At 40.9% G+C, this 5,727-nt stretch overlaps 1 protein-coding gene across 3 annotated transcripts in view; it reads left to right on the top strand.

Moving 5' to 3' along the window:
• The first annotated feature begins 5,093 nt into the window (after nt 1-5,093).
• The window catches only part of CLOCK (clock circadian regulator), a 112,773-nt gene continuing 112,139 nt past the window's right edge, over nt 5,094-5,727 (top strand). For all 3 annotated transcript variants that reach the window (XM_032497838.1, XM_032497798.1, XM_032497754.1), the window contains exon 1: nt 5,094-5,673. The gene's annotated coding sequence lies outside the window, so the exon portion shown is untranslated. The remainder of the gene's footprint in view (nt 5,674-5,727) is intronic.

Genomic DNA, 5,727 nt, shown 5'->3' with positions numbered 1-5,727 from the left:
GAGCACCGTGAGATTTCATTTAATTTACATCAGTAGATATTAAAGTCTATTATTTAGGGGCTTGAATGAAAAATCCTTAAATTTATGACCATGCGCTTTTTCTTTAAAATCTTATATCTATTAAAAAAAATTTAACCACTCAATAGAAAAATGCAATTTAAAAAAAGTACATAAGAAATATCTCCACTCATTAATATCGTTTTTAATAGTTGTTCTATTATCATTAGAAAATACCAACTTACTAAGTAGTCCCACTAACAGACTGTAGAATCTAGAACTGTATGACATGTAAGTTTCTAAATCATGAGAAGTGAGAAAAATATATTGTGAGGCTCACCTATGTCTTCACAGTAATCACAGAAGAATTCATCGTGAGAAAACATACAATATTAGGATGCTGCAGAAGACCTGCAGGATTTTTTTTTATCTTGGCTTAATAAGGAACATCACATTTAGAGAAAATGGTGGTAAATCTAGCATGTAGTAGTTCAATAACAGATTTTACTCTTCTACTTTGTTTGCATTGATGACTCATCATTCTGATTATAGATATTCACTAATGTTGGTGAAGAAATCTAGACTAAGTTTAAATGATTAGATTACAAAAATAAATTGGCGAGAATTGAGACAGTTGAACATGGAGTCAGAAGAGGCTGTGCTGTTCCTGGGGGTGGGTAGGGATCATAGAGGCTGCAGAGAATGGCGAAGTGAAGGCAAGTTAAGTACGGACGTGAGGAAGGTAATAGTAATTTATTTCACCAATAAGGTAACATCAAATGATCTAACTTTGGAAAGAATTAGAAAGAGCTCTTTCTTCCAAGAAAGCAAAGAAAAGGTTTTAAAAATATACTAATTGGAATGAAGGGAAGGAAAGTTGGGAGTTGCTCACAATGGTCTGTATTATAGCTTTATGCACACATATAAGAGAATTATGTATAGGGTCCAACTCCTGAAATTCTCTAACAAATGGATGAATAAACTCCTATTCAGGATAAAACAGTTATGGAAATGAAAGGAAAAGCCATATTATCATAAAGTTAAAATGTAACTTTAATGCCATCTACTGCATATAAATAAAGGTTCCCCTAAATGTAATCTTTTGTTTAAGTAAATATACATTTTCCTATTTTCTCTTTTTTTATGTTAAAATTAACAAGGTAGTATTAATAGTATTTAAGGTAGCTGAATAAAAAGACACAGATTTCTTAACTCTTAATTCAAATCCACCAGGTGGCAGTAGTTTTTATCCACAAGTTTCATGAAAACTTTAACATTTGTAAAAATCATAGAATTACAGCATGTTGGAGGTGGCTGGTCTTGATTCCAGCCTCAGCCTTTTTCAAATGATGCACAAACACAGACACATTCTTCTAGCAAGTACTCATGCTTGCCAACACAGGTCAGTACTACTTCATACCCTACTTCATTTTTTACATTCTCATTTAAATAGGGTATAAATATTTGTTAGAATGTGGGGAAATTATGTAATATTTAATATTGTGTATCCCATTTTATTGAATGAATTTTTATTCCATGGGATACAAATGTGAAATGTTTTTAGAATTTGCCAATATTAAACTGTTTTTGACCTACAAAAGTGAATATTTCATATATTCCAACCTAATACTTTATTTCTTGCTGCCAACCATGCTCTGTTAGAACTCCCTTACCTACTTTATAGAGCCTTGTTTGTCAAAGTGTGGTCCTCAAATCAGCAGCATCCCCAGGGAGCCTGTTAGAAATGTAGAATTTCTGGTCCCATCCCAGACTAACTGAATTGGAATTTTTGTTTTAATGAGATCTTTAGGTGATTAAGCAGTACTGGGTAGCAGACCCCTTAAAGACATCTTGAGCAGATTCTTTAACTCTTCTTTCAAAATTTCGTTATTAAAAGTCTGTCTGGTTTAAAGTCCAATCTCAGTTCCGAGGCAAGTGTTCTCTGGCTGAACTTGCGACTCAGGAACTCTGAAGATGGAAAGTAGAGTTTGTTTTTGGCCAATTATTTCCCTCTCTTTTCACGGTCCATTCTCTCTGGTATTGGAAACTGGGAGGGAGATTAGGGAAGAAAGGGATAAGTTTTTCTTAACTGGGTAAGTACAATCCATATTGCATCTAAATGCTCACTCTAACGAGCACACTGAGTTCTCCTAGAAACTCTGAGGCAGCCTCTCCATGGTAAAGCTCCTTGACATGAGAGATCAGTTTGCAGAGTGCCCTCTGTTTTGATCTCTCTCCGTTCCCACTCCTAGAAGTACACCCAGCTGCTAGCTGCTAGAATTTCTTTTCCCCTTATGTGTCAAGATGTTTCAAATCTGGTTGGTACTTTCTACACATCATTGATGGACCCAGGAGAAACTTATACATCCTTGCCATGCCAAGTTGTAGGAGTGCACGTTGCTTTCCTTTAACCCTCTTCCTGGCCATTTGTTTCTCTCCAAGTTTCTGTCTTCTTGTTTATGTAGATGTAGGGCATATCAACAAATCCATAAGGCATGAGATGCCAGTCTCTTCTCTAGCTGATTCTGTTGGAGCCTTGTTTACTTAACTCAGAATAGGTAAGTGAAAAATAGGAAAGGAAAAGCCATAGTACTCTCCAGGAATTTAGTTAAGACATGGCTCCAATGATTCTCTCATCCTCCTTTTCCCATATTCTCTGCTTATATTGCCTGAAAGTAGGGGTTGGAGGTTTTGACCATGTTGGGTCGTTTTGCCAGCTTTTAGTCCTGGCTAAAGGAATAAGTTATCTGGCCCCAAATGTTGGCAGCTATTTAGAGGATGAGTACTTCATGTTCTTTGTTCCCATTTTGAACTTCACTCAGCAGCCTCTTATTTAGGTGTTAGCTGTGTCCGTTACAATATTACATATTCTTGTGGGTACTCAAATAGTTACTAACACAGTACTTAGTGTTTCACTGTTTTCAGTTTCTCTCTCCTTTGCACTTTAATACACATTGCTAAGTTTACCTCTTGACAACACTGTAATCTGCCTACAATCTTAATTTAGGATATAAGAATGAGCCTAAAAATCTTCTAGCATGTTTTATCTCTCATGTCATTCATTCATTCAGTTTAACTCAAGTACTGAAATGGATGCTGCATATGCAGGGGTGAACACAACACATGGTTCTTGCCTCCTGGAATTTACCATGTGATGGTGGTGGTGGTTGGGTGGGGAAGATAGTTAATAGATAAGAAAACAAATATCAAAAAAAAAAAAAATAGTGAGTGCGCTAATAGAGAATAACTGTGGGTACTGGGTGGGGGGCATGTGAGAGTTATAAGGGAGACCTCCTAAATAGGATAGTTAGAACTTTGAGACATGAAGATTGAGGAGGAGTCAGCCATGAGAAAAGGTAGGAGGGTGGTCCAGTCAAGGGCACACCATGTGCCAAAGCCTGAGAATACAGAGAGATTAGCAAGGAACTGAAGGAAGTTTCTGGGTGGAAGTGTTATGAAAAAGAGAAAATGGTAGGACATGAGGTTAGAGAGGTAGCAGGGGCCAGATCAAACAGGGTATTATGACCATGATTAGGCTAGGGGACAAACTTAGGGTCTATGAAACTATGAGGCAGGATTTTTGTTTTAGGGAGAAGTGCAATCTCGTAGTTGGAAAAGTTATCAAAAATATCTGATACAGTTTTCTTCTTGGAGAGATATGGGGAGAAAGGGAAGTTGTGAACTGAGCCATGAGAAATGCTCAAGCAGTGGCAGAGGACTGAGCAGAAAAACGGGAGTATCAACAGGTCTTGGTAAATGATTAAATACAGAAAGTGAGAGAGGAGGGAGTCAAACACGAACATGATTTGTTCCTAGTGACTAAGAGGACAGTGGAATCATTAAAAAGGGCAAAGGTATTTTTGAAGATATGTGTTCTAGATGATGGAGAATAAGAGGGATCACCTTCTCTAGAATAAAATCCAAACGGCCACAACCTGGGAAAAGCATTTAAACCCTCTTGTCTGGCTGCAACCTACTTTATCGGTATTATTAATCTTGCCTCCTCTCTTGCTACCAGTATGTTGTTACCATCACAAGTGACAGAAAACCTCTCATTTGTTTTAGCGATAAAATAAACACATGAAAGGATTTATTGACCAATTTAGCTGACATTTCTGGAATTATCTAGTCCTCGTTGGATTCAGGGCATCAAACATGCCCCAGGCCACATCTCCATTTTGAATCTGCCTTTTTTTTTTTTTTTTTCACACAGCCTTCTCTCTCAGAATCTATTGAGTAGGAAGATGGCTTTAGGCCTCCATTTTTTCAGACTTATATTCATTGGAAAAGAGTGAGCACCCTTCTTGGTTAAGTTATGGCCAAAGGCAGAGGATTAACTCAAATATGTTTTCCCCTGGAGTCCTGCCCCAGCCATAGGGACTGAGAGTGAAGAAAGGATAGCTCTTCAAAGGAAATTATCAGAATAGGGAATAAAAGCTAAGCAGGAAAATATGTCTAGTAAAATCTTGTCTGCTATATAATGGAGTAAGTTAGCAAATCATGTTTTCCCACTCTGGACAGAAAAATCCGCAGGTGAATGATCTGAATAAGTTCCTCAATTTTGATGTTCTTTTTCTCTAGAGCACACAGCTAGAATTTGAAATGTTTATTGAGATGAATGTTAGCTTGAAGAATTTTATAGCCAAAAGTTTTATTTTTTGAAACAAGAAAATGGCTTCTATTTCAAATCCAAAGGACATTCATTAAAATATGAAAACTAGGAATTTTAGGAGTGTAAAGACCTTTTTTCCAATCACTTTCAGCTACTTAATGTGCCTTCCTATGTGGACCAAGGGTGTCTTCACATCAAGGAAAGTAAGTTCTCCCTAAGACAAGTGGGAGGTAGTCACGTTTTTCTAACAAGGGAAGCGGTGCAAATTAGGGTCCTGGTGTATCCCCACTGCTTCATCCATCCTTCTTCATACTTCCTTAAAGGCCAGGTGAGAAACTCCAAATGGGCACATCCGGACCTTCTTTTGCCTCCCTACTCCTGCCAAGGGCGCTCGTCCTGTCTCCCCAGGCCCAGGCGGTCCAGGCACCTTCGAAAATCCCCTCTTCCAGTCCCTGGAGAGGAAACGCAAGTGACGTTGAAAGAAAAATTTTCTTTTCCTGGCGTCGTCAAAGTAATCCGCTTTTCAAGGGAGAGATGGCACCCTTTTTGGCTTCTGGATCCCTCATGTAAGAACTCTTCTTCCTCCTCCTCGCTCCCTGCATCCAGGGTGAGAAAGCCAAAGCCGCCCCTACCTAACGCTAACGCTCCCCGGACCAGCCGCTCCCTCCCAGACCAGGCCCCGGCTCCCCGGCTTTCCAGTAACCCGTGCGGGGAAGGGGGCGCCAGGGAGTTCGCGGTTTCCCTCTGCGCCCGGCGGCGGCGTCGGAGCTCGCACACGCGCGGCCAAGGGAGTCGAAGTCTTCAGCGCCCGGGATCCCCTCCGCAGCTCCGCGCCACCTAACGGGGCAAGCCGCATGCGCACCGAGACGCGCCGGGGAAAGGGAGAGTGAAGGGAGGGGCGAACGCAGAGCGCCGGCCGTCGGAGTCCGCGGGGATCACTGACGACGCATGCGTCGGGAGGGAGCGCAATCACAGACTCGGCTTGCGGCTACCGGCTTATAAAAGGAAACCCCCGAGAGCAAGAGCGCGAAGAAAATCTGGCCGCTGACGCGTGCGCGCTCCCGGTGAGTGGCGCCCCACCGGTGGGCCCAGGGCCTGGCGTCCGCCGGTAGGCTCGT

The sequence above is a fragment of the Camelus ferus genome, chromosome 2 (assembly GCF_009834535.1).
Source record: "Camelus ferus isolate YT-003-E chromosome 2, BCGSAC_Cfer_1.0, whole genome shotgun sequence".
Lineage (NCBI taxonomy): Eukaryota > Metazoa > Chordata > Mammalia > Artiodactyla > Camelidae > Camelus > Camelus ferus.
The sequence above is the reverse complement of the archived record's forward strand: the minus strand, read 5'-3'. Positions and strand labels throughout refer to the sequence as shown.